We start from the raw sequence: 15,462 nt of genomic DNA, 5'->3' as shown, positions 1-15,462 counted from the left end.
GTATTTTACGCAAACGTGTTTCCCGTGCCAATAAAGCCCCTGAGAGAGATAGAGAGAGAGAGAGAGAGAGAGAGAGAGAGAGAGAGAGAGAGAGAGAGAGAGAGAGAGAGACAGAGAGCAAGAGAGAAAGAGAGAGAGAGAGAGAGAGAGAGAGAGAGAGAGAGAGAGAGAGACAGAGAGCAAGAGAGAAAGAGAGAGAGAGAGAGAGAGAGAGAGACCATGAAGTGATGACACGTTTGTCACCAGTTTAAATTCACACAGTTCCGTATTAGGACATGTTCAGATAGTGGTGCTGATAATGTTACAGCCTTATTCTAAAACTGATTAAATAAAACATACTGAAATACTGCTGAATACTTTCCGAATGTACTGTAGCTACTGTATTTCATGGTAGACTACAGTATATCATGGTAGACTACAGTATTTCATGGTAGACTATGGTATTTCATGGTAGACTACTGTATTTCATGGTAGACTACAGTATTTCATGGTAGACTATGGTATTTCATGGTAGACTACTGTAATTCATGGTAGACTATGGTATTTCATGGTAGGCTACAGTATTTCATGGTAGGCTAAAGTATTTCATGGTAGACTAGTGTATTTCATGGTAGACTACAGTATTTCATGGTAGACTACAGTATTTCATGGCAGACTACAGTATTTCATGGTAGACTACAGTATTTCATGGTAGACTATGGTATTTCACGGTAGACTACAGTATTTCACGGTAGACTACAGTATTTCACGGTAGACTACAGTATTTCATGGTAGACTACAGTATTTCATGGTAGGCTACAGTATTTCACGGTAGACTACAGTAGTTCATGGTAGACTACAGTATTTCACGGTAGACTACAGTATTTCACGGTAGACTACAGTATTTCATGGTATTTCACGGTAGACTACAGTATTTCATGGTAGACTACAGTATTTCATGGTAGACTACAGTAATTCATGGTAGACTACAGTATTTCATGGTAGACTACAGTATTTCATGGTAGACTACAGTATTTCATGGTAGACTACGGTATTTCATGGTAGACTACAGTATTTCATGGTAGACTACGGTATTTCATGGTAGGCTACAGAATTTCATGGTACCATTTGACACAGAGTGTTTGTGTTGGCTCCATGATCTGGTCAAATTATTAATATTATCCTTACACAAAGTTTTCCGAAGCGGAGAGGCACCCAAACCTGCGAACAGCCGCTACTCAAACAAAAATATTTGTATAATCAAATACGGGGCTGAATACTTCCATCAAATACATGAAAACTCAACAGAACAACTGAGCAGTCACCCTAACCAACAAGTCTTTCAATGAAGAAATGACTACAGCATCTGCGATGTAGGTTCCCCTAGGAGGTATCCTATAGGAGGTATCCTAGGAGGTATCCTAGGAGGTATCCTAGAAGGTATCCACTATCCTCACACAACAATCAGGACGATGGCGTAGCAGTGAAAAGGAAAAAGCGAAATAACAGCCATAGGCAACGGAAGATACTTCTCTATTACAGAACACTGTTTTTATCAAGAGTTAAGTCAGACAGTTGTAGAGAGGTAAGATGTGATCATATTCATTCCTACTACAAACGATCCAGTCCCAAACAACAGATCTCACATTCTAAAACTCCAAACACCTCCTCTCCCAAAACATATACTTCACACACTAAACTCTCCTCTCTACTTAAACCTTCTGTGATAGGTTTAAAGTTTTGAATCTTTGACACAGCCCAACCATCCTCTGCCGCCTTTCTCTCCCCTGACAGGGTCCTTCCAGTGAAGCCAGAGAGAGTTAACAGGGTCATCCTTACCGTTTTAACGCTGTGCCCTTCCTTAACCCCAGTAGCAGCAGCAGCCCTGCACAGTAAGCCAGCTGACTGACCTAGCATCCAGCCGTAGCACCAGGCTCTGTACGCCACACCCACGGCTGCAGGCTAAGCCCACTATGGTCATACTGCAGTTTGATTTTCTCTCTCTCTCTCTCTCTCTCTCTCTCTCTCTCTCTCTCTCTTTTTCTCTCTATGTCTTTCTCTCTCTATGTCTCTCTCTCTCTCTCTCTCTCTCTCTCTCTCTCTCTCTCTCTTTCTCGCTCTCTCTCTCTTTCTCTCTCTCTCTCTCTCTCTCTCTTTCTCTCTCTCTCTCTCGCTTTCTCTCTCTCTCTTTCTCTCTCTCGCTCTCGCTTTCTCTCTCTCTCTCTTTCTCTCTTTTTCCTTTTCTCTCTCTCACTCTCAATATCAATTTAAGGGCTTTATTAGCATGGGAAACATATGTTAACATTGCCAAAGCAAGTAAAGTATATAATTAACAAAAGTGAAATAAACAATACAAATTAACAGCAAACATTACACTCACAGAAGTCCCAAAAGAATAAAGACATTTCACATGTAATACTATGTCGGTGCAGCAGGTAGCCTAGTGGTTAGTGACCTAGTGGTTAGAGCATTGGGCCAATAACCAAAATGTTTCTAGATTGAATCCCTGAGCTGACAAGGTAAAAACCTGTCGTTCTGCCCCTGAACAAGGCAGTTAACCCCACTGTTCCCTGGTAGGCCGTCATTGTAAATAAGAAGTTGTTCTTAACTGACTTGACTAGTTAAATAAAGGTATAATAATACATGTCACAGCACTCTGTTTCAGAGTGAGAAACTGGTTCAGAGTGAGAAACTGGTTCAGAGTGAGAAACTGTTTCAGAGTGAGAAACTGGTTCATAGTGAGAAACTGGTTCAGAGTGAGAAACTGGTTCAGAGTGAGAAACTGTTTCAGAGTGAGAAACTGGTTCAGAGTGAGAAACTGAGTGCTGTGTGTGTAAGAACGGGGTGGGGCTGACAGGCCAGGGGGTGGGGCTGACAGGCCAGGGGGTGGGGCTGACAGGCCAGGGGGTGGGGCTGACAGGCCAGGGTTGGTGGGGCTGACAGGCCAGGGGGTGGGGCTGACAGGCCAGGGGGTGGGGCTGACAGGCCAGGGTTGGTGGGGCTGACAGGCCAGGGGGTGGGGCTGACAGGTCAGGGTTGGTGGGGCTGACAGGCCAGGGGGTGGGGCTGACAGGCCAGGGGGTGGGGCTGACAGGCCAGGCTTCTGACTAGTTTGAGGATGTGTATACTGGCTACGTTATATCAAACTGTACTATTGCTGCTTTTTTTCCAGTTTTTCAAGCGAATGTCTTTTAAGGAAGTATGCCGACTTTGGCTAGGAGCCAGCCCCACTGAAGCATGCTGACGCCTTTAGAGAGACAGAGACAGAGAAACTGAGAGAGACACAGAGACAGAGAGAGACAGAGACAGAGAAACAGAGAGAGACACAGAGAGAGAGAAACAAAGAGAGACAGACTCAGAGAAACAGAGTGACACGGAGACAGAGAGACAGAGAGAGAGAGACAGAGAGAGACACAGAGAGAGACAGAGAGAGACACAGAGACACAGAGAGAGAGGCCAGTGGGTGGGTCCTAAGCAAGCTGGTCCTGGGGCTCTATCACAAACACAAACACACCCCACAGAGCCCCAGGACAGCAACACAATTACACCCAACTAAATCATGAGAAAACAAAAAGATAATTACTTGGCACATTGGAAAGAATTTACAAAAAAACAGAGCAAACTAGAATGCTATTTGGCCCTAAACAGAGAGTACACAGTGGCAGAATACCTGACCACTGTGACTGACCCAAAATGAAGGAAAGCTTTGACTATGTACAGACTCAGGGAGCATAGCCTTGCTATTGAGAAAGGTCACCGTAGGCAGACCTGGCTCTCAAGAGAAGACAGGCTATGTGCAACACTGCCCACAAAATGAGGTGGAAACTGAGCTGCTCTTCCTAACCTCCTGCCAAATGTATGACCATATTACACAGACCCACAAAGAATTTGAAAATAAACCCAATTCTGATAAACTCTCATATCTACTGGGTGAAATACCACAGTGTACCATCACAGCATCAAAATTTGTGACCTGTTGCCACAAGAAAAGGGAAACCAGTGAAGAACAGACACCATTATAAATACAACCCATATTTATGTTTATTTATTTTCCCTTTTGTACTTTAACCATTTGCACATCGTTACAACACTGTATATAGACATAATATGACATTTGTAATGTCTTTATTCTTTTGGAACTTCTGTGAGTGTAATATTTACTGTTCATTTTTATTGTTTATTTCACTTTTGTATATTATCTTCTTCTCTTGCTTTGGCAATGTTAACATATGTTTCCCCATGCTAATAAAGCCCTTAAATTGAATTGAATTGAGAGAGACACACAGATAGCGAGACAGAGAGACAGAGAGAGAGAGACAGACACAGAGAAACAGAGACAGAGAACTATCTTGTTATTTGTAAGTGACGCATAGGGCTGCAGGCCATGCTCTACCTGGGTGAACAGAGAGACACAGAGACAGAGACAGTTCTCTCTCTCTGTCTCTGTCTCTGTCTCTGTGTCTCTCTGTTCCCCCAGGCAGAGCATGGCCTGCAGCACTATGCGTCACTTACAGATAACAAGATGGTTCTCTGCCTCTGTCTCTATCTTGTTATGTGTAAGTGACGCATAGTGCTGCAGGCCATGCTCTGCCTTTGGGAACAGAGAGACACAGAGACAGAGACAGAGACAGAGAACTATCTCGTTATCTGTAAGTGACACATAGTGCTGCAGGCCATGCTCTGCCTGGGGGAACAGAGAGAGCGTATGAGATAGGAAAGTGATGGAGGAAGTGGGTTAGTTTTAGTAGAGGATGACCTGGGATAAACTAGGGCAGGGGCTCTTCCTGTTTCCCTGTCAAGTACTGTACCTGTCAGAGGAAGCAGAAACACACGATCCTTTCTCTCTCTCTCTCTCTCTGCTCTGCCTTGTAATGCATGGTTTCCATAGTTACGGCTCAGAGAAAGAACAGGGAAATACTGTCTGATTGTCAATATTATTTTCCTTGATGTTCTTCTACTCTAGTCTGATTTCCCCACTCTGGTATTTACTGTCAGCTAGGTAGCCTGACCTGAGTTTGAGACACAGGGCTTCCAGCTAGATAGCCTGACCTGAGTTTGAGACACGGGGCTTCCAGCTAGGTAGCCTGACCTGAGTTTGAGACACAGGGCTTCCAGCTAGGTAGCCTGACCTGAGTTTGAGACACAGGGCTTCCAGCTAGATAGTCTGACCTGAGTTTGAGACACAGGGCTTCCAGCTAGATAGCCTGACCTGAGTTTGAGACACGGGGCTTCCAGCTAGGTAGCCTGACCTGAGTTTGAGACACAGGGCTTCCAGCTAGGTAGCCTGACCTGAGTTTGAGACACAGGGCTTCCAGCTAGATAGTCTGACCTGAGTTTGAGACACAGGGCTTCCAGCTAGATAGTCTGACCTGAGTTTGAGACACAGGGCTTCCAGCTAGATAGCCTGACCTGAGTTTGAGACACAGGGCTTCCAGCTAGATAGTCTGACCTGAGTTTGAGACACAGGGCTTCCAGCTAGATAGTCTGACCTGAGTTTGAGACACAGGGCTTCCAGCTAGATAGCCTGACCTGAGTTTGAGACACAGGGCTTCCAGCTAGATAGCCTGACCTGAGTTTGAGACACAGGGCTGTCAGCTAGGTAGCCTGACCTGAGTTTGAGACACAGGGCTTCCAGCTAGATAGCCTGACCTGAGTTTGAGACACAGGGCTTCCAGCTAGATAGCCTGACCTGAGTTTGAGACACAGGAATGGGCATGAGTACTCAAGCACTCGAACGGACATCAAAACTCAATCTTTAACCAGACATTATTTTTCCTATGCAATTTAGTGAATGTGACACGGAGGAGAAAAGAGAAGTCCGGGAGAAGAACGGTGAGATGCTTGCCTTGGTTTCTTATGTGTTGTGCCCTGCAAATGCAAATGTAGGTCTATGGAACATGAGTCAAAGTGAAATATAGTTGGTTTAATTCATGGGACTATCCTTACGTATAAAATGCATGACTGTAAGTCGCTTTGGATAATAGCGTCTGTAAATTAAATATATATTATAATTAATATATCTACTCTGTATCGTTAATTTGACCCGTTCTGTCATTTCTTGATTTCTTGTTTTGAATTTTTTGTGTATACAGTGGGGGGAAAAAGTATTTGATCCCCTGCTGATTTTGTACGTTTGCCCACTGACAAAGAAAGGATCGGTCTATAATTTTAATGGTAGGTTTATTTGAACAGTGAGAGACAGAATAACAACAAAAATATCCAGAAAAACGCATGTCAGAAATGTTATAAATTGATTTGCAATTTAATGAGGGAAATAAGTATTTGACCCCCTTTCAATCAGAAAGATGTCTGGCTCCCAGGTGTCTTCTATACAGGTAACGAGCTGAGATTAGGAGCACACTCTTAAAGGGAGTGTTCCTAATCTCAGCTTGTTACCTGTAAAAAAGACACCTGTCCACAGAAGCAATCAATCAATCAGATTCCAAACTCTTCACCATGGCCAAGACCAAAGAGCTCTCCAAGGATGTCAGGGACAAGATTGTAGACCTACACAAGGCTGGAATGGGCTACAAGACCATCGCCAAGCAGCTTGGTGAGAAGGTGACAACATTTGGTGCGATTATTCGCAAATGGAAGAAACACAAAAGAACTGTCAATATCTCTCGGCTTGGGGCTCCATGCAAGATCTCACCTTGTGGAGTTGCAATGATCATGAAAACGGTGAGGAATCAGCCCAGAACTACACGGGAGGATCTTGTCAATGATCTCAAGGCAGCTGGGACCATAGTCACCAAGAAAACAATTGGTAACACACTACGCCGTGAAGGACTGAAATCCTGCAGCACCCGCAAGGTCCCCCTGCTCAAGAATACATATACATGCCCGTCTGAAGTTTGCCAATGAACATCTGAATGACTCAGAGGACAACTGGTGAAAGTGTTGTGGTCAGATGAGACCAAAATGTAGCTTTTTGACATCAACTCAACTCGCCGTTGTCGTGTCTTTGGGTACCATTAAACTGAAGATAGGTTTATCAACTAACTCCCTGTAATTATTATCACGCGACTAAACTGATTAGTCGTTTAATCGTAATTAACTAGGAGATCGGGGCACCAAGAAAAATATTCAGATTACAAAGTTATAATTTTCCTAATATAACTTTCCTATATTATAATATAGGCCGATTATCTTCTGGTTTGAATGGCGTATTTTACCTCGCGTCAAGTCTCATTCCAAACGTCGTAAATTCTTGGTTATCTGCACGAACCCAGTCTTTACTAAAATCATCCATACATCAATTGTCTTAAAATCATTTATTTACTACACTAAGTAATTAACAGAAAACATACAAACAGTAATTATCGTCACCAAGGATTGGCATAGTAATGTGCCCTACTGGCTAACAAGCATGGCTGGTCTGTTAGACAATGGGTCATAAAACGGTAAGCTGAGAAGTTACACAGAGTTCATTAATATTAACAATTGACAATTGAAGGCTCACTCATTCGGGAACATTTGCAATCAATATATATTTACGCTCATGTGTCGTCGGGATTCTTGTTGGAGAGTTTTGTTCTGATGGAGAGTTTGTCAGCGTTCTCTCTCTCTCTCTCGGTTAGAATGGATCTGTCAGAGCGACATTCATGAATGTCGTCATAGAATGGATGTGGTTGGTCTTCGCGTTCGATGATATAATTTACTTAGCTGCAGACTAATAATTAATATCAAAGACTTGTTCTTATTCTGTCGATATCGATAGTCTAAAAGTTAACCACGTGGTATGGTTCACTTTCAGTAGAATACTTGGCTGGTCAAACCTATGGGCCAAACTCACGATGGAGTGGAGGCCTGGTCTGTAGAAATGTAAATCAGGGGGTGTTTTATAGTGCCCAGAGAACAGGCTTGTCAAATGACGCCTGGTCCTGTATGTGTCCCTGGGGGCGTGCCTATGACTGAGCTAGACTTGGTTACAGAAATATAATTCTATCACATTAACATCAGTACATAGCATCTCAATGTATTACAAATAGCTTTATCCTTAATAATACATTGTATACAACCATGTGGATTCAGTCTCATCGCTGAGGCTATCATGTAGACCGTTTTAGGGTAATATGGCTATATTGTCTCTTCTGAGTATCACAAAATTGTACCAAGCGGATCAGTTCGTAGCTGGAGTCTTCATCAATCTTCCATATCTTCTCCAGAACACACATCGCTAGGTTCTCCAATTCTATGAGTTGGAAGAATTTCCTTTGTCTCTCTATGAAACATGTTGTAGTAGATTCTCCTCTTGGAATTTTTACAACCCTGGGTTGGGGGGGAAGGTAGGTTGGGTGATGGTACAAAGGGGAGGGGGTCAACTGTCCTTCCTGTACCCAAAGAGGCCAACGTCATGACACCGTGTTTGGAGGAGGAGGAATGCTGCCTATGACCCCAAGAACACCATCTCCACCGTCAAACAGGTAGAAACATTATGCTTTGGGGGTGTTTTTCTGCTAAGGGGACAGGACAACTTCACCGCATCAAAGGGACGATGGACGGGGCCATGTACCGTCAAATCTTGGGTGAGAACTTCCTTCCCTCAGCCAGGGCATTGAAAATGGGTCGTGGATGGGTATTCCAGCATGACAATGACCCAAAACACACGGCCAAGGCAACAAAGGAGTGGCTCAAGAAGAAGCACATTAAGGTCCTGGAGTGGCCTAGCCAGAAAATCTGTGGAGGGAGCTGAATGTTCGAGTTGCCAAACGTCAGCCTCAAAACCATAATGACTTGGTGAAGATCTGCAAAGAGGAGTGGGACAAAATCCCTCCTGAGATGTGTGCAAACCTGGTGGCCAATTACAAGAAACGTTTGACCTCTGTGATTGCCAACAAGGGTTTTGCCACCAAGTACTAAGTCATGTTTTGCAGAGGGGTCAAATACTTAATTCCTAGGCCACTCCAGGACCTTAATGTGCTTCTTCTTGAGCCACTCCTTTGTTGCCTTGGCCTTGAGCCACTCCAAATCCCACCAACATCAGCCGCCTCAGAGCGCAACTGGTCCTTGTTTGGGAACACACACACACCAAATGACTTAACACGCTGATCAATACAAGGGTTGAAAAATCGGTTTTCATTGAGGGAAATTTTAGGCTTTTTGGGCCTGACAACGAGCCATCCTCAACAAGGTTGGAAAGTGACAGTGAAGATGAGGCCTCAGAGTCTGATGTTCAAGAGGTGGACATTGAGGAGGTCCAAGGAGAAGACATGGAAGCCTGAGAGGAAGACAACCAAAGCTTTAGTTTCTAGACTATCATCATATGTATGTTGAAAATGTTTTTGGGAGATGTGATGGATCATTGGGGATCATTCAATATTCCCTTTTGTTGTTCAGTGAAATCATCCCATGTGAAGAGTCAACTCATTTAATTAAAGTTCAATTCGTAACTAAATTGTTTTTTAAAATTTCTATTGGAAGGATTTAATCATTTGCAATTATGTCTATGAGGTAAAAGGTTTGTTTCTGTCTCCATATGATATGGTAAATATATCCAATGCAAAAAACATCTACATTTAAATGGTATTCATGTTAATTCCAATATATTCCCGTTAATTCCCATATATTCCTGTTAATTCCCATATATTCCTGTTAATTCCCACGGAAGGTTTCCACCTCTGAATATTCCCCAAAATGTGCAACCCTAGCAACAACACATCTGCCACGCTGATCCTCAACACGGGGGCCCCTCAGGGGTGCGTGGTTAGTCCCCTCCTGTACTCCCTGTTCACCCACGACTGCGTGGCCAAGCACGACTCCAACACCATCATTAAGTTTGCTGACGACGCAACGGTGGAAGGCATGATCACCGACAACGATGAGAGCCTATAGGTAGGAGGTCAGAGACCTGGCATTGTGGTGCCAGGACAACAACCTCTCAATCAACGTGAGCAAGACAAAGGAGATGATCGTGGACTACAGGAAAAGGAGGGCTGAACAGGCCCCCATTAACATCGATGGGGCTGCAGTGGAGAGGGTCGAGAGTTTCAAGTTCCTTGGTGTCCACATCACCAACGAACTATCATGGTCCAAACATACCAAGACAGTCGTGAAGAGGGCACCACAAAACCTATTCCCGCTCAGGAGAATGAAAAGATTTGTCATGGGTCCCCAGATCCTCAAAAGGTTCTACAGCTGCACCATTGAGAGCATTCTGACCAGTTGCATCACCGCCTGGTATGGCAACTGCTCGGCATCTGACCGTAAGGCGCTACAGAGGGTAGTGCGTACAGCCTAGGTAGGGGTGGTATACAGAAGATACCCTATTTGGGAAAGACCAAGTCCATATCATGTCAAATCAAATAAAATGTTATTGGTCACATACATATGTGAGCAAGACAAAGGAGATGATCGTGGACTACAGGATAAGGATGCCGAACACGCCCCCGTTCACATCCACGGGGTTGTAGTGGAGCGGGTCGAGAGTTAAGTTCCTTGGTGTCCACACCAACAATAAACTATCATGATCCAAACACACCAAGACAGTCGTGAAGAGGGCCTGACAATGCCTTTTCCCCCTTCAGGACACTGAAAAGATTTGGCATGGGTCCACAGATGCTCAAAAAGTTCTACAGCTGCATGATCGGTTTTATCACCGCCTGTTATGGCAACTGCTCAGCATCCATTTTACATTTTAGTCATTTAGCAGACGCTCTTATCCAGAGCGACTTACAGTAGTGAATGGATACATTTCATACTTTTCCTTTTCTTCCCCGTACTGGTCCCCCGTGGGAATCGAACCCACAACCCTGGCGTTGCAAACACCATGCTCTACCAACTGAGCCACACGGGACCGTGTAAGGCATCAAAGAGGGTAGTGAGTATAGCCCAGTACGTCACTGGGGCCAAGCTTCCTGCCATCCAGGACCTACAGTACCAGTCAAAAGTTTGGACACACCTACTCATTCAAGGGTTTTTCTTTATTTTCTACATTGTAGAATAATAGTGAAGACATCAAAACTATGAAATAACACATATGGAATCATGTAGTAAGCAAAAAAAGTGTTAAACAATTCAAAATATATTTTATATTTGAGATTCTTCAAAGTAGCCACTTTGCAAGGCTCTTCTTCAAAGAGCCTTGCACGCTCTTGGCATTCTCTCAACCAGCTTCATGAGGTAATCACCCTATTTGGTAAAAGACAAAGTCCATATTATGGCAAGAACAGCTCAAATAAGCAAAGAGAAATAACAGTCCATCATTACTTTATGACATACAGGTCAGTCAATCAGGAAAATTATTTTAATAATGGAGCATTCAAACTGACCCCCTGCAACTGGACACAGACATTTTATGAGACTCCTGTTTCCCCAAATCGAGGACGAAGACGGCATTGCTAAATTTGGTCGAAAATTCTCTGTGCTACACCAAACAGTAGCTATCCTGTAATTCTCAGTAATTGATACCAAAGATCTTTGGTTAAATCACATTATCTGGTGCAACAATCTATAGCTAAAGAGAACTGGTGATCAGCAGGTGATGGGAGCGGTGATCAGAATGAAAGTGCCATTCCAAAGAAACATACAGCTGCCTTTCAGGTCCTCATGAGTCATCTGCTTGAAATCCAGCATAATGTCTAATCCCTCGAGAGGGATACAGATCACAGAATACTGTTTTGCTACAATGACACACGCAGGCAAAGGAATTCTGTTTCTGTATCTGGAATCCACTCCAGGAAGAAGCCCAGGCACCAGACGGTATTGTCTGTAAGACAAAAAAACCTAAACTAAATTATACTCTATTGTACAGTTTGAACAACAGTTGAACTGTGCCAGCATAACATCAACATTAGGGTAGACTAGTTGAACATGTATACATGTACACAGGCACAGAGATTACATTTACAACAATATCTAGCCTAATAGAAAGAAATATGGTATAACCCTCAGCCTTTACACAGTGACCAGACTGTACAAATGTAACTAGGTAGTAAGGCATATTTTTATAGTAAAACCAGCTTCAGTTTTAGAGATTTACAACAGTAAATTGTTGTATTATTGTTTCTCCTCACTGTTAGCTAGTAAACTTTGCAAGCTAGCGAGCTTGCTGGATATACAATACTTGTTATTTACATCTGTTTGGAATCCTATCTTGCGTCATGCGTGTAATTTTGTGAGATTGAATCATAACCGATGTCAACCCTCATCAATTATGTTACATAGCTAGCTACAGTCGCTGATGTTACACATGTTTGCGACAAGTTACAAATGCAAGGTGTGGCGCATAATGAGTTAGCAGGTGCCAGGTTAACTAGCTAGCCAATTCCAGTCATGTGCTAACATTTGCTGGTAAATCTACCTTTAGGTAGGTTGGTAACATTGTAGCTTGTAGTTTAGTAGCTAACTATATCTACAACTAAAAAGAGAAGAGGTTTTTACAATCGAGATACAAAACATTTTCTATTTTTAGTCATACTGGTAGTAAGCAACCAGATTTTTGGGGGGGATTTCTCCCCACTGTAACACAATAGTATATTAGCCAGCAATAAACAATAATGTTTTTCATTAGATAAACTACAGTTAGCTAGCTAGGTGGCTTGCAGTAACTTACTTTTCTAGGCACTGTATTTGTCATCTGCCGTCTTGGTGCTGGCATCGGCTGTTGCTGGGCTTCTAACGTTAGCTAAATCCAACTCTTTGTTTCAAATCCTCTTTGTTATATTCCGGGTGAAACGTATGGTGTGTCACCATGTAGCTAATAGACGCGCCATCGTCAAATTAGTGCCAACGAGAGGAATCACTTGAAGCCATTGAGTCTGGTTAATTATTTCGGTTTTGCCCAAAGGATTGTTCTTTAGTGTCCGCCTCCTTTAAAAAAAAACTTGGGGGAGGGATTGGGGGCCAGAGCATGAAGAACTGCCCAACAGAAGTTGTAGTCTTTGAGAGACTGAAAAAAATGTGTGTGCTTGTATATTTAGCAATGGGATCCGTCAATAGGAACATCGCTGAAACACTTCCATTGGCTCTATCGAAGAAGGAAAATCACATCTACACCCACAAAAACATGTAGTGTGATCAGTATAACATAGAGCCTTATAGTGTGATCAGTATAACATAGAGCCTTATAGTGTGATCAGTAGAGCCTTATAGTGTGATCAGTATAACATAGAGCCTTATAGTGTGATCAGTATAACGTAGAGCCATATAGTGTGATCAGTATAACATAGAGCCTTATAGTGTGATCAGTATAACATAGAGCCTTATAGTGTGATCAGTATAACATAGAGCCTTATAGTGTGATCAGTATAACATAGAGCCTTATAGTGTGATCAGTATAACATAGAGCCTTATAGTGTGATCAGTATAACATAGAGCCTTATAGTGTGATCAGTATAACATAGAGCCTTATAGTGTGATCAGTATAACATAGAGCCTTATAGTGTGATCAGTATAACATAGAGCCTTATAGTGTGATCAGTATAACATAGAGCCTTATAGTGTGATCAGTAGAGCCTTATAGTGGGATCAGTATAACATAGAGCCTTGGCGTAATGGACTACATGTATGGTTAGATCGTCCCCCCCTATCAATACATCGCATGAAGCAGTGAAGCGGCTGACCTGCCTTCCTTCTGGGCAGTAATGTGTGAAACACATCAAACTGTCCTAGAAATGCCTCAGAAATGATGAAAACAAGCCCAGAATCCCCCAGGGTGAATTTTTCCTTTAATGTTTTGTACACTCAGTGAAGATACACATAGATTGTATTTGGATTACAAATACAGTATTATTTGGGTTGTTAATTGGATTCGTTCTGACATTCGTGATTACTTGTTTCTAGTTTTTTTATTATCATTTGTGTACTTGTTTGACATTATACTGCACTTTCAGGAGCTAGTAACAAACCCATTATACTGCACTGTTAGGAGATAGTAACATACCCATTATACTGCACTGTTAGGAGATAGTAACATACCCATTATACTGCACTGTTAGGAGATAGTAACATACCCATTATACTGCACTGTTAGGAGATAGTAACATACCCATTATACTGCACTGTTAGGAGATAGTAACATACCCATTATACTGCACTGTTAGGAGATAGTAACATACCCATTAAACTGCACTGTTAGGAGATAGTAACATACCCATTATACTGCACTGTTAGGAGATAGTAACATACCCATTATACTGCACTGTTAGGAGATAGCAACATAAGCATCACTACTGACATCACACCCATAGTGACGTCTCTCTGGTTGGCAAGTCTGACATCACTAATGTAAATCTATTAATTCATTTCCCAATGACTGTATGATGCTTAACAATGAATGTTTATCGTAACATAAAAAACAGAGGTTGGTTGGGGGTTGGGGGTTGAGGGTTGGGGGTTGAGGGTTGGGGGTTGGGGTTGGGGTTGGGGGTTGGGGGTTGAGGGTTGGGGGTTGAGGGTTGGGGCTGAGGGTTGGGGCTGAGGGTTGGGGGTTGAGGGTTGTGGGTTGAGGGTTGGGGGTTGAGGGTTGAGGGTTGGGGGTTGAGGGTTGGGGGTTGAGGGGTTGGGGGTTGAGGGTTGGGGGTTGAGGGTTGGGGTTGAGGGTTGAGGGTTGGGGTTGAGGGGTGGGGGTTGAGGGTTGGGGGTTGGGGTTGAGGGGTGGGGGTTGGGGGTTGGGGGTTGAGGGGTGGGGGTGGGGGTTGGGGGTTGAGGGTTGGGGGTTGGGGTTGAGGGGTGGGGGTTGGGGTTGGGGGTTGAGGGTTGGGGGTTGGGGGTTGAGGGTTGGGGTTGAGGGGTGGGGGTTGGGGTTGGGGGTTGGGGGTTGGGGGTTGAGGGTTGGGGCTGAGGGTTGGGGGTTGAGGGTTGGGGGTTGAGGGTTGAGGGTTGGGGGTTGGGAGTTGAGGGTTGAGGGTTGGGGTTGGGGGTTGGGGGTTGAGGGTTGGGGGTTGAGGGTTGGGGGCTGAGGGGTTGGGGTTGAGGGTTGAGGGTTGGGGGTTTATTGGTTGAGGGTTGGGGGTTGAGGGTTGGGGGTTGAGGGTTGGGGGTTTATTGGTTGAGGGTTGGGGGTTGAGGGTTGGGGGTTGGGGGTTTATTGGTTGAGGGTTGGGGGTTGTGGGTTGGGGGTTGTGGGTTGGGGGCTGGGGGTTGAGGGTTGTGGGTTGGGGGTTGAGGGTTGGGGGTTTATTGGTTGAGGGTTGGGGGTTTATTGGTTGAGGGTTGGGGGTTGGGGGTTGAGTGTTGGGGGCTGAGGGTTGGGGGTTGAGGGTTGGGGGTTGAGGGTTGGGGGTTGAGGGTTGGGGGCTGAGGGTTGGGGGTTGAGGGTTAAGGGTTGAGGGTTGGGGGTTGAGGGTTGGGGGTTGAGGGTTGAGGGTTGAGGGTTGGGGGTTGGGGGTTGGGGGTTGCTCACAAAAACAACAAACAATCAAGAGCAGCAAGACCATTTCATCTTCCCAGCGTTGCTTTAAAACGCGCACATGGACACACACACACACACACACACGCAAGTCCTAGTACTGCAGCAGTTCTTGCAGCTATCAATTTAAGAGT

General features: G+C 44.1%; 1 protein-coding gene across 3 annotated transcripts in view; it reads right to left on the bottom strand.

The window, feature by feature from the left end:
* The window catches only part of LOC115149553 (ras-related protein Rab-27B), an 84,019-nt gene that overhangs the window by 44,588 nt on the left and 23,969 nt on the right, over positions 1-15,462 (bottom strand). The window contains exon 1 of one of the 3 annotated variants that reach the window (XM_029692509.1): positions 1,819-1,921. The exons of the other annotated variants lie outside the window; for them this stretch is intronic. The gene's annotated coding sequence lies outside the window, so the exon portion shown is untranslated. Of the gene's footprint in view, positions 1-1,818; positions 1,922-15,462 lie in introns of those variants that run through there. 3 annotated transcript variants of the gene reach the window in all.

The sequence above is a fragment of the Salmo trutta genome, chromosome 15 (genome assembly GCF_901001165.1).
Source record: "Salmo trutta chromosome 15, fSalTru1.1, whole genome shotgun sequence".
Lineage (NCBI taxonomy): Eukaryota > Metazoa > Chordata > Actinopteri > Salmoniformes > Salmonidae > Salmo > Salmo trutta.
Note: the sequence above shows the minus strand (reverse complement) of the source record. Positions and strands in the feature narration are given on the sequence as shown.